Genomic DNA, 10,472 nt, shown 5'->3' with positions numbered 1-10,472 from the left:
CAAAAAAAATTGTTAAACGTGTTTTCGTTAATGAATTTGTTGAATTTCAGAAAAAAAATGGCTTGTGAACGAAACGAATTGCATGTCTAATGAGCAGTGTTATATCTGAAAGAACACTCAGTGGGACAAAGATGCATCTCTGATTAATACTGAGACTGAGGAACATAGAAGACCTGGGCCCCGGGGGGCCCCGCTATGACTTTATTAGAAATACAGACAATGGAAACATAAAGTGGTTTATTCCTTTAAACAATACTGCAACAAAGCACTTTTCTGAACATGGCAGAGTACGCAGAATAGCAAAGAACAAGGACACGTAAATAGTGCAAACGGTTATTATTCCCTAAATAGTAAACTCTGCACATATAACTTTGGTGTATCGCTCACAGCTACAGGAGCGGAGTACAAAGGCACACAACTGGTTAGGTAAAAAAGGAGATGAAGCGACATTCCAGGAAGATTCCAGAATCCATCAGGAGAAGTCTTCCGCCATCTTGGTTCCTCCAGACGTCTCCCCTTACAGGCCGAACACTTCGGGGGCCACGGAGGATTTCAGCAGCTGATTCCCGGCTCTGACAAAGTCACCCAGAGAGGAACCTGAGGACACATCAAATGTCACTTTTATTTATTCCAGGGGCCACGTAATGGGGGGTAAACTAACACAATTCATCTTTCAGGTTTCCCATCAGAATCCCTCCTTACATCATGTTCTCCTTATGAGAATTTCCCCTTTCATCTGGATCCCCATTGAAACCCCCCTTACATCAGGTTTGCCATCAGAATCCCCCTTTCATTAGGTTTCCTATTAAAGATCCCCCTTACATCCAGGGCTGTCTTAATGAGAGGGCACACCTGGACACTGCCCAGGGGCCCCAGCTGCATAGGGGGCCCTTGCACTTTCCCCAAAGCAGCTGGCCCTTGAGCCCATGCTCCCCCGAAATTAGGGGCCCCATGATGGCACTGAGAGTTATAGATACACAGGGGAGGCAGGCTGGCAGCAGTGCGCCGTGCTGTGCAGAACAATACCTATTATTTCACACCCAGCAGGGAGGGGCAGGGCTGGAGTGCCAGTGATGCCCTAAAATCCTCATGCAGCTTGAATGCTATGAGATCGAAGGCTTCGGGGTAGGAGCTCCACTGGAAAAGGGGGGTACTACATGGATGGAATAATGGTGCTGGGGGATATCAAGGGTGTATGGGGGGGAAAACAATGCTGAGGGGGGATCTGGGGTGTATAGGGGGTAGCAATGTTTGGGGTAGCTTGGGTGGCTATAGTGCTAGAGCTTTCAGGGATGTAGAGAGGCCACAGTGTAGGGGTATCAGGGATGTAGTAGGGTCACAATACAAGGGGTATCTTATGGTATATGGTTACAGTGCTGGGGGAATATATAGGGTGTAGAGGGGTCAGAGTGCTTGGGGGATATCAAGGGTGTAGAGGGGTCAGAGTGCTGGGGGGATATCTGGGGTGTAGAGGGGTCAGAGTGCTGGTGGGATATCTGGGGGGGGGGGGGTAGAGGGGTCAGAGTGCTGGGGGGATATCTGGGGTGTAGAGGGGTCAGAGTCCTGTGGGGGCATCAATCTAGCAGATACTGTATATTATATGCACAGGACGTTCATGTAGTTAATGCGGAGCTCCAGAGTGTCAGAGGTCAGAGTGCTGGGGGGATATCTGGGGTATAGAGGGGCCAGAGTACTGGGGGATATCTGGGGTGTAGAGGGGTCAGAGTGCTGGGGGGATATCTGGGGTGTAGAGGGGTCAGAGTGCTGGGGGGGTATCTGAATTGTAGAGGGGTCAGAGTGCTGGGGGGATATCTGGGGTGTAGAGGGGTCAGAGTGATGGGGGGATATCTGGGGTGTAGAGGGGTCAGAGTGCTGGGGGGATATCTAGGGTGTAGAGGGGTCAGAGTGCTGGGGGGATATCTGGGGTGTAGAGGGGTCAGCGTGCTGGGGGGATATCTGGGGTGTAGAGGGATCAGAGTGCTGGGGGGATATCTAGGGTGTAGAGGGGTCAGAGTGCTGGGGGGGATATCTGGGGTGTAGAGGGGTCAGAGTGCTGGGGGGATATCTGGGGTGTAGAGGGGTCAGAGTGTTGGGGGGATATCTGAGTTGTAGAGGGGTCAGAGTGCTGGGGGGATATCTGGGGTGTAGAGGGGTCAGAGTGCTGGGGGGATATCTAGGGTGTAGAGGGGTCAGAGTGCTGGGGGGATATCTGGGGTGTAGAGGGGTCAGCGTGCTGTGGGGATATCTGGTGTGTAGAGGGATCAGAGTGCTGGGGGGATATCTGGGATGTAGAGGGGTCAAAAAGCTGGGGGGATATCTGGGGTGTAGAGGGGTCAGAGTGCTGGGGGGATATCTGGGGTGTAGAGGGGTCAGAGTGCTGGGGGGATATCTGGGGTGTAGAGGGGTCAGAGTGCTGGGGGGATATCTGGGGTGTAGAGGGGTCAGAGTGCTGGGGGGATATCTAGGGTGTAGAGGGGTCAGAGTGCTGGGGGGATATCTGGGGTGTAGAGGGGTCAGCGTGCTGTGGGGATATCTGGTGTGTAGAGGGATCAGAGTGCTGGGGGGATATCTGGGATGTAGAGGGGTCAGAGTGCTGGGGGGATATCTGGGGTGTAGAGGGGTCAGAGTGCTGGGGGGATATCTGGGGTGTAGAGGGGTCAGAGTGCTGGGGGGATATCTGGGGTGTAGAGGGGTCAGAGTGCTGGGGGGATATCTGGGGTGTAGAGGGGTCAGAGTGCTGGGGGGATATCTGGGGTGTAGAGGGTCAGAGTGCTGGGGGGATATCTGGGGTGTAGAGGGGTCAGAGTGCTGGGGAGATATCTGGGGTGTAGAGGGGTCAGAGTGCTGGGGGGATATCTGGTGTGTAGAGGGATCAGAGTGCTGGGGGGATATCTGGGGTGTAGAGGGGTCAGAGTGCTGGGGGGATATCTGGGGTGTAGAGGGTCAGAGTGTTGGGGGGATATCTGGGGTGTAGAGGGGTCAGAGTGCTGAGGGGGATATCTGGTGTGTAGAGGGATCAGAGTGCTGGGGGGATATCTGGGGTGTAGAGGGGTCAGAGTGCTGGGGGGATATCTGGGGTGTAGAGGGGGTCAGAGTGCTCGGGGGATATCTGGGGTGTAGAGGGATCAGAGTGCTTGGGGGATATCTGGGGTGTAGAGGGGTCAGAGTGCTGGGGGGATATCTGGGGTGTAGAGGGGTCAGAGTGCTGGAGAGATATCTGGGGTGTAGAGGGGTCAGAGTGCTGGAGAGATATCTGGGGTGTAGAGGGGTCAGAGTGCTGGAGAGATATCTGGGGTGTAGAGGGGTCAGAGTGCTGGAGAGATATCTGGGGTGTAGAGGGGTCAGAGTCCTGTGGGGGCATCAATCTAGCAGATACTGTATATTATATGCACAGGACGTTCATGTAGTTAATGCGGAGCTCCACCCAAAAGGGGAAGCTCTGCTTGTCTGCCTCCTACCTACTTGATGTCTATTTACCTGCACTGTCTCCATTGTAGGGGGCCACATAGCATTACTTTGGCCAGGGGCCCATGATGCTATTAGGACGGCCCTGCTTACATCAGCCTTCCCATCAGAGTGCCCCCTTACATCAGGGTCCTCATCAGATTCCCTCCTTACATCATGTTCTCCATCAGAGTGTCCCCTTTTATCTGGTTCCACAAATTGAAGCCCCCTTACATCAGGGTCCTCATCAAATCCCTCTTACATCAGGGTCCTTATAAAAAAAAAAACTTACATAAGGGTCCTCATCAAAACCCCCCTTACATCAGGGTCCTCCTCAAAACCCCCCTTACATCAGGGTCCTCCTCAAAACCCCCCTTACATCAGGGCCCTCATCAAACCCCTCTTACATCAGGGTCCTTATCAAAACCCCCCTTACATCAGGGTCCTCATCAAAACCCCCCTTACATCAGGGTCCTCCTAAAAAAACCCCTTACATCAGGGTCCTCATCAAACCCCTCTTACATCAGGGTCCTTATCAAAAAAAAACTTACATAAGGGTCCTCATCAAAACCCCCCTTACATCAGGGTCCTCCTCAAAACCCCCCTTACATCAGGGTCCTCCTCAAAACCCCCCTTACATCAGGGCCCTCATCAAACCCCTCTAACATCAGGGTCCTTATCAAAACCCCCCTTACATCAGGGTGCTCATCAAAACCCCCCTTACATCAGGGTCCTCCTAAAAACCCCCCTTACATCAGGGTCCTCATCAAACCCCTCTTACATCAGGGTCCTTATCAAAAAAAACCTTACATAAGGGTCCTCATCAAAACCCCCCTTTACATCAGGGTCCTCATCAAACCCCCCTTACATCAGGGTCCTCATCAAACCCCCCCTTACATCAGGGTCCTCCTCAAAACCCCCCCTTACATCAGGGTCCTCCTCAAAACCCCCCCTTACATCAGGGTCCTCCTCAAAACCCCCCTTACATCAGGGCCCTCATCAAACCCCCCTTACATCAGAAGCAGAGACCATAGTCAGCCTCTACTGACCTTGATGTTCGGTCAGTACACATTGAGGATATGCCACTGACCCTAGCTGGGGGTTGTATAAAATCTTGTAACGGGCTGGATGTGGCCCATGGGCCTTAGTTTGGAGACCCCAGATGTATATAAATATATTGGAGGAAGTGGTGATGTCATCAAGAGGTTTATATATTGTACTGTACAAGGTCCTTTAGGTTTATGTAGCATGTACAGTAGGTAGGTCCTGTGTGTGGTAACAATTAATCATTCTCATTGTGAGCATTGCCTGATCATTAGCGAATCATAGGCGATACTTGTACATATCTCCTGGACATGTGCAGAATAAAATAATTATTTGGTTTCGGATTGAAAAGTTACTCATTTCATCGCATTTGTAACAAAATTTGTTTAGTTTTGTATTTTTTATTAAATTTCGACCGGATTAAATTTTTTCCCATGTATTTGAAGTATTCAAATCAAATCGATCCGAATTTATTGTGAAAAATAGCTGGTTCTATTCTATTCCGATTTCTTTCTATTCTATCTTTTACTCTATTTTATCGTTTTCCATTACATTCTTTCATTTTCTATTCGATAATTTTCTATTCTATTCCTTTATTTTCTATTATTTTCTTTTTTTACTCTAGTATGTTCTATTCTATTCTATTACAGTATTTTCTTATCTATTCTGTCCCGTTTAACTCTATTCTTTTATATTTGAATATTTTGGGCCAGATCCACGTACCTCTGCGCCGGGCGCAGCGTATCTAAGATACACTATGCCGCCGTAAAAAAAATTCCCGAATCCTCAAAGAATTCTCGCCGTAAGTTACGGCGGCGTAGTGTATCTTTGGCGGCGTAATGGCGCGCCATTCAAATCTCTGTGATGGGGGCGTGTTTTATGTAAATACGTCGTGACCGGACGTAAACAAAGTTTTTTTTTTTAACTGCGCATGCGCCGTCCGTGGGGGTATCCCAGTGCGCATGCTCAAAATTAAACCGGAACCAGCCAATGCTTACGACGGTGACGTCATTCTACGCAAATTCCTATTTGCGAACGACTTACGCGAACGACTTACGCAAACGATGTAAAAAAAAAAAATTGGACGCGGGAACGACGGCCATACTTAACAATGAGTACGCCTCAGAATAGCAGCTTTAACTATACGCCGGAAAAAGCCGAATGCAAACGACGTAAAAACAATGCGCCGGCCGGACATATGTTTGTGGATCGCCGTAACTAGATAATTTGCATACTCAACGCGGAATTCGACGGAAACGCCACCTAGCGGCCGCCGAAATATTGCACCTAAGATCCGACGGCGTACTAAGACATACGCCTGTCTGATCTAGCCGAGATGCCGTCGCATCTTGTTTTGAGGATACAAAACAAAGATACGACGCGCAAAATTTGAAATGACGCGGCGTATCAAGAGATACCCTGCCGTAATACCTTTGTGGATCTGGCCCTTTATATTCTATTCTATGCTATCTTTTTCTTTTCGATTCCTTTATTTTCTATTTTATTCTATTCTGGTCTATTCGATTTTACGCTATGCTTTTCTATTCTTTTCTGTTTCATTCAATTTTTTTTTCTATTCTATTCCTTTATTTTCTATTATATAATTTTTTTTTTATATATTCTTTTTTTTAATTCTCAAAATTTTTATAGATTTTTTAACAATTCCATTTAACAATATATCACATATCAAAAACATTATGGGCCAGATTCTCATAGAATCGGCGGCGGCATAGTGTAAGCCATTTACACCACGCCACCGCAATTTACTGGAGCAAGTGCCGTATTCGCAAAGCACTTGCTTCGTAATTTGCGGCAGCGTAGTGTAAATGGCCCGGCGTATGGCCGCGTAATTCAAAGGGGGCGGCTTGTATTCAAATTAAGCGCGCCCCCGCGCCAATCGATCTGCGCATGCGCCGGCCGTAAAAATTGCCCAGTGCGCATGCTCCAGCTCACGACGGAAAACGTCAATGACGCCGACGTGAGCGTCATTGATGTAAAGTCGTATTCGCAAACGACTTAGTAAAACAACGTAACCGACGGAAAAAGACGGCGCTGACCCGACGCCATACTTAACATGGCATACGGCGGCCTGGCGTAAGGTTACCCCTCATATAGCAGGGGTAACCTTACGCAAATTCGTTCGGGAATCGGCGTATCAGGCTCATTTGCATAGTCAAATGAGAACTGAACGTAAACGCCACCTAGCGGCCAGCATCAAATTACATCTAAGATCCAACGTGTAAGTGACTTACACCTGTCTGATCTACGTCGTATCTATGCGAAAATGATTCTAGGAATCACTTGCATAGCTACCCGGGGCCAAAAACAGAGATACGAAGGAGTATCCTGAGATACACCGTCATATCTCTTCTGAGAATCTGGCCCAGTAATACTGTAAACATCATTATTTATATCCTATACTCCCTCCTTCCTTAAAAAAGAAAAGGAAAAAAATAATATAAAAAATCCCCCCCTTACCCACCAAAAAAAACAACATTATATAAGAGGCTTGTAAAAAGCCATATTACCCCTTTATAACTTATCACTCCTGTTGCCCCACTACCCTTCCCTATTAAAAAAAAGACCCATCTATATATGAGGCTTCTAAAAGCCATAGCACCCCTTTATAACTTATCCCCACCCATTACCCCATTTCCCCACTCCCCTTTCTAAAAAACAAAAAAAACACCCCTCCCTCAATGCTTCCCTTTCCCTCTTATACCTATACAGGTAGGGGGGGGGAGGGGCCACCATAACATTCATAAAAAAGTGGAAGAAAGACAGAAAAAAAAAGGAAAGTAAAATAACTAAAATAACCACCCCCCCATTCACTTTCTCTCTCTCCATGGGCATTTACCTAAATTTCCGGCAGCTCTTTATATTATTCTATCTCTGATGAGCGTTTTTCCCATTCTGACCAAATCTCTCTAAACTTGTCCTTTTCTATTTTTGACCATAGAAATCCATCTTTCTGTCTCCATAATTAAATTAACTTCTCTCTTCCAATCAAGAATAGTTGGTCTTTTCGTCTGTTTTTTTTTTTTTTTCTATTCTATTCTTCTATTTTATTCCATTGTGTTTTATAGGTAGATTCAGAAAGAGTTAGGCCGGCTTATCAGTAGATAAGCCGGCCTAACTCAGAATCTACGCCGACGTATGTTTAAGCGTATGCTCAAACAGAGATACGCTTAAACATATCTAAGATACGACGGCTTGCGCCGTCCTATCTTAGATTGCAATTTTTCGGATGGCCGCTAGATGGCGCTTCCATTGTGGTCGGCGTAGAATATGTAAATGAGTTTGTACGCCGATTCACGAACGTACGCCCGGCCGCCGCAGTCGATTTACGCCGTTTCCGTAAGGCCTTAGGAGGCCTAAAGTTATTCCACCTATTAGGTGGAATAACAATGTTAAAGTATGGCCGCCGTTTCCCGCCGCGAGGTTCGAATTTTTAACGTCGTTTGCGTAAGTCGTCCGCAAATCGGGATTTACGTCCACGTCGAAATCAATAGGCCCGTGCGGCGTACGTAACCGCAATGCACACTGAGAAATGTAGTCGCCCGGCGCATGCGCAGTGACAAAAAAACGTCAAAAACGTGAGGTCAAGCCTCATTACCATTAAACACGCCCCCCCAACCCATTTGAATTAGGCGCCCTTACGCCCGCCGCATTTACACTACGCCGCCCTAAGTAAGGAGGCAAGTACTTTGTGAATCATGTACTTGCCTCCCTTACTTAAGGCGGCGTAGTGTAAACACGCTAGGCTACGCCGACCTAGATTTGCGCGCCCCTACCTGAATCTACCTATTAGTCTACTCTATTCTTTTTTCGAAATTGGATTTTCATAAGATGGCTGTATTCTGCCGGGTGTAGCTATTCTGCACAGTGGGTGCAGGGAAGGAGAAATGAGAGCTGAAATCAAGCGGAGGTCCGCCAATTTATTTTTTATTTTTTTTAACTACTTCCCGCCTGGTCAATAGGCAATTGACGTCCGGGAAGTGGTTGTGAAATCCTGACTGGACGTCTATTGACGTCCAGCAGGATTGCATGCCGGCGTGCGTCCGTGGGGGCGCGCAGCGCGGCGATCGTTGTTGCGGGGTGTCAGTCTGACACCCTGCATCTCCGATCTCGGTAAAGAGCCTCCGGCGGAGGCTCTTTACCACGTGAGCAGCCGTGTCCAATCACGGCTGATCACGATGTAAACAGGAAGAGCCGTTGATGGCTCTTCCTCACTCGCGTCTGACAGACGCGAGTAGAGGAGAGCCGATCGGCGGCTCTCCTGACAGGGGGGGTTCGCGCTGATTGTTTATCAGCGCAGCCCCCCCTCGGATGCCCACACTGGACCACCAGGGAAGGGGGTAGTAAAAAAAAAAAGAGAATAGATGCCAATCAGTGCCCACAAATGGGCACTGACTGGCAACATGGGCACTGGGATAAACAAGTGATGCCCAGCAATGCCATCAGTGCCACCCCTCAGTGTCAATCAGTGCCACCCCTCAGAGTCCATCAGTGCTACTCCCCATCCATGCCCAGTGCCCATCTGTGCCACCCATAAGTACCCATCAGTGCCACCCATAAGTGCCGCCCATGAGTGCCCATCAGTGTCGCCCTATGAGTGCCCATCAGTGCCGCCTATGAGTGCCCATCAGTGCCGCATACCAGCGCAGCATATCAGTGCCCATCGGTGCCGCCTATCAGTGCCGCCTCACCGGTGCCCATCCGTGCCACCTCATCGGTGCCCATCAGTGCCGCCTCACCAGTGCCCATCAGTGCCGCCATATCAGTGCCCATAGTGGAAGAAGAAAACTTACTTATTTACAAAAAAAGTTAACAGAAAAAAAAAAAACTTAATTTTTTTCAAAATTTTCGGTCTTTTTTTAGTTGTTGCGCAAAAAATAAAAATCGCAGAGGTGAGCAAATACCACCAAAAGAAAGCTCTATTTGTGGGAACAAAATTATAAAAAAAATGTATGGGTACAGTGTAGCATGACCGTGCAATTGTCATTCAAATTGCGACAGCGCTGAAAGCTGAAAATTGGCTTGGACAGGAAGGTGCGTAAGTGCCCGGTATGGAAGTGGTTAAAGTCAGCAGCTACAAATACTGCAGCTGCTGACTTTTAAAATAAGGGCACTTACCTGTCCAGGGCGCTCGCAATGTCGGCACCCAAAGGCGATCTATCGCTCGGCTCTCGTGTGTTGCCGCCGCCATCTTCGGTAAGGGAATTAAGAAGTGAAGCTGCAGTGGCTTCACTTCCTGGTTCCCTAATGCACATGTGCAACTCGCGCTGCGCTATCCCACTGGTTCCTGTTGTCTTCTGGGACCTGTGTGTTTCCCAGAAGACAGCGAGGGGGGGAGACATTTCAGAAACAAAAAACATTTTGTAACAAAAAAACACAGAATAATTACCTATACAGGGGAGATCAATCAAAGTGATGGAATTATTAAAAAAAATCAGTATGGGAGTCATATCAGTAAAAGATGGATTCTGACTGGTCAGTGATGGTTCTGTAGATTGCACTCAGCACTTACCTGCTTTAGCCCTGACCCAGGAGACGGCCTTCCCTTCCAGCAACTCCCACTCCTCTCTCTGATCCTCACAGGTGGTGTGAAGCCAGATCACCGCCAGGACCGTCACCCACACCGACATGTTCTGCAGGGGAGGGAAGGAGGAAATTATTATACAAGACCTGGGATGTTACATATCTGTATAACCATAAGCTGGATGTGCAGTCTGTCTCTCTTCTCTCACTCGCTCCTCTCTTCTCTCTCTCTCTCTCTTATCTCATCTTTCTCGCTCCTCTCTCTTCTCTCTTTCACTTCTCTCTCCTCTCTCTCTCCTCTCTTCTCTCTCTCTCTCTCTCTCGCTCCTCTCTTCTCTCTCTCTCTCTCTCTCTCTCTCTCGCTCCTCTCTCTTCTCTCTTTCACTTCTCTCTTCTCTCTCTTCTCTATCTCTTGCTCTATCTCCTCTCTCTCTCTTCTTCTT

The 10,472-nt window shown here is 48.2% G+C and overlaps 1 long non-coding RNA gene across 1 annotated transcript; it reads right to left on the bottom strand.

Moving 5' to 3' along the window:
- Window positions 1-222: 222 nt before the first annotated feature.
- LOC120924579 lies at window positions 223-10,136 on the bottom strand. The gene is made up of 2 exons (XR_005746385.1): window positions 10,019-10,136; window positions 223-597 (listed from the first exon to the last, which is right to left on the bottom strand). It is a non-coding gene; the product is annotated as an uncharacterized LOC120924579 (long non-coding RNA).
- Between the last annotated feature and the right edge of the window lie 336 nt (window positions 10,137-10,472).

Source organism: Rana temporaria, chromosome 1 (genome assembly GCF_905171775.1).
Source record: "Rana temporaria chromosome 1, aRanTem1.1, whole genome shotgun sequence".
NCBI classification, from domain to species: Eukaryota; Metazoa; Chordata; class Amphibia; order Anura; family Ranidae; genus Rana; species Rana temporaria.
The sequence above is the reverse complement of the archived record's forward strand: the minus strand, read 5'-3'. Positions and strand labels throughout refer to the sequence as shown.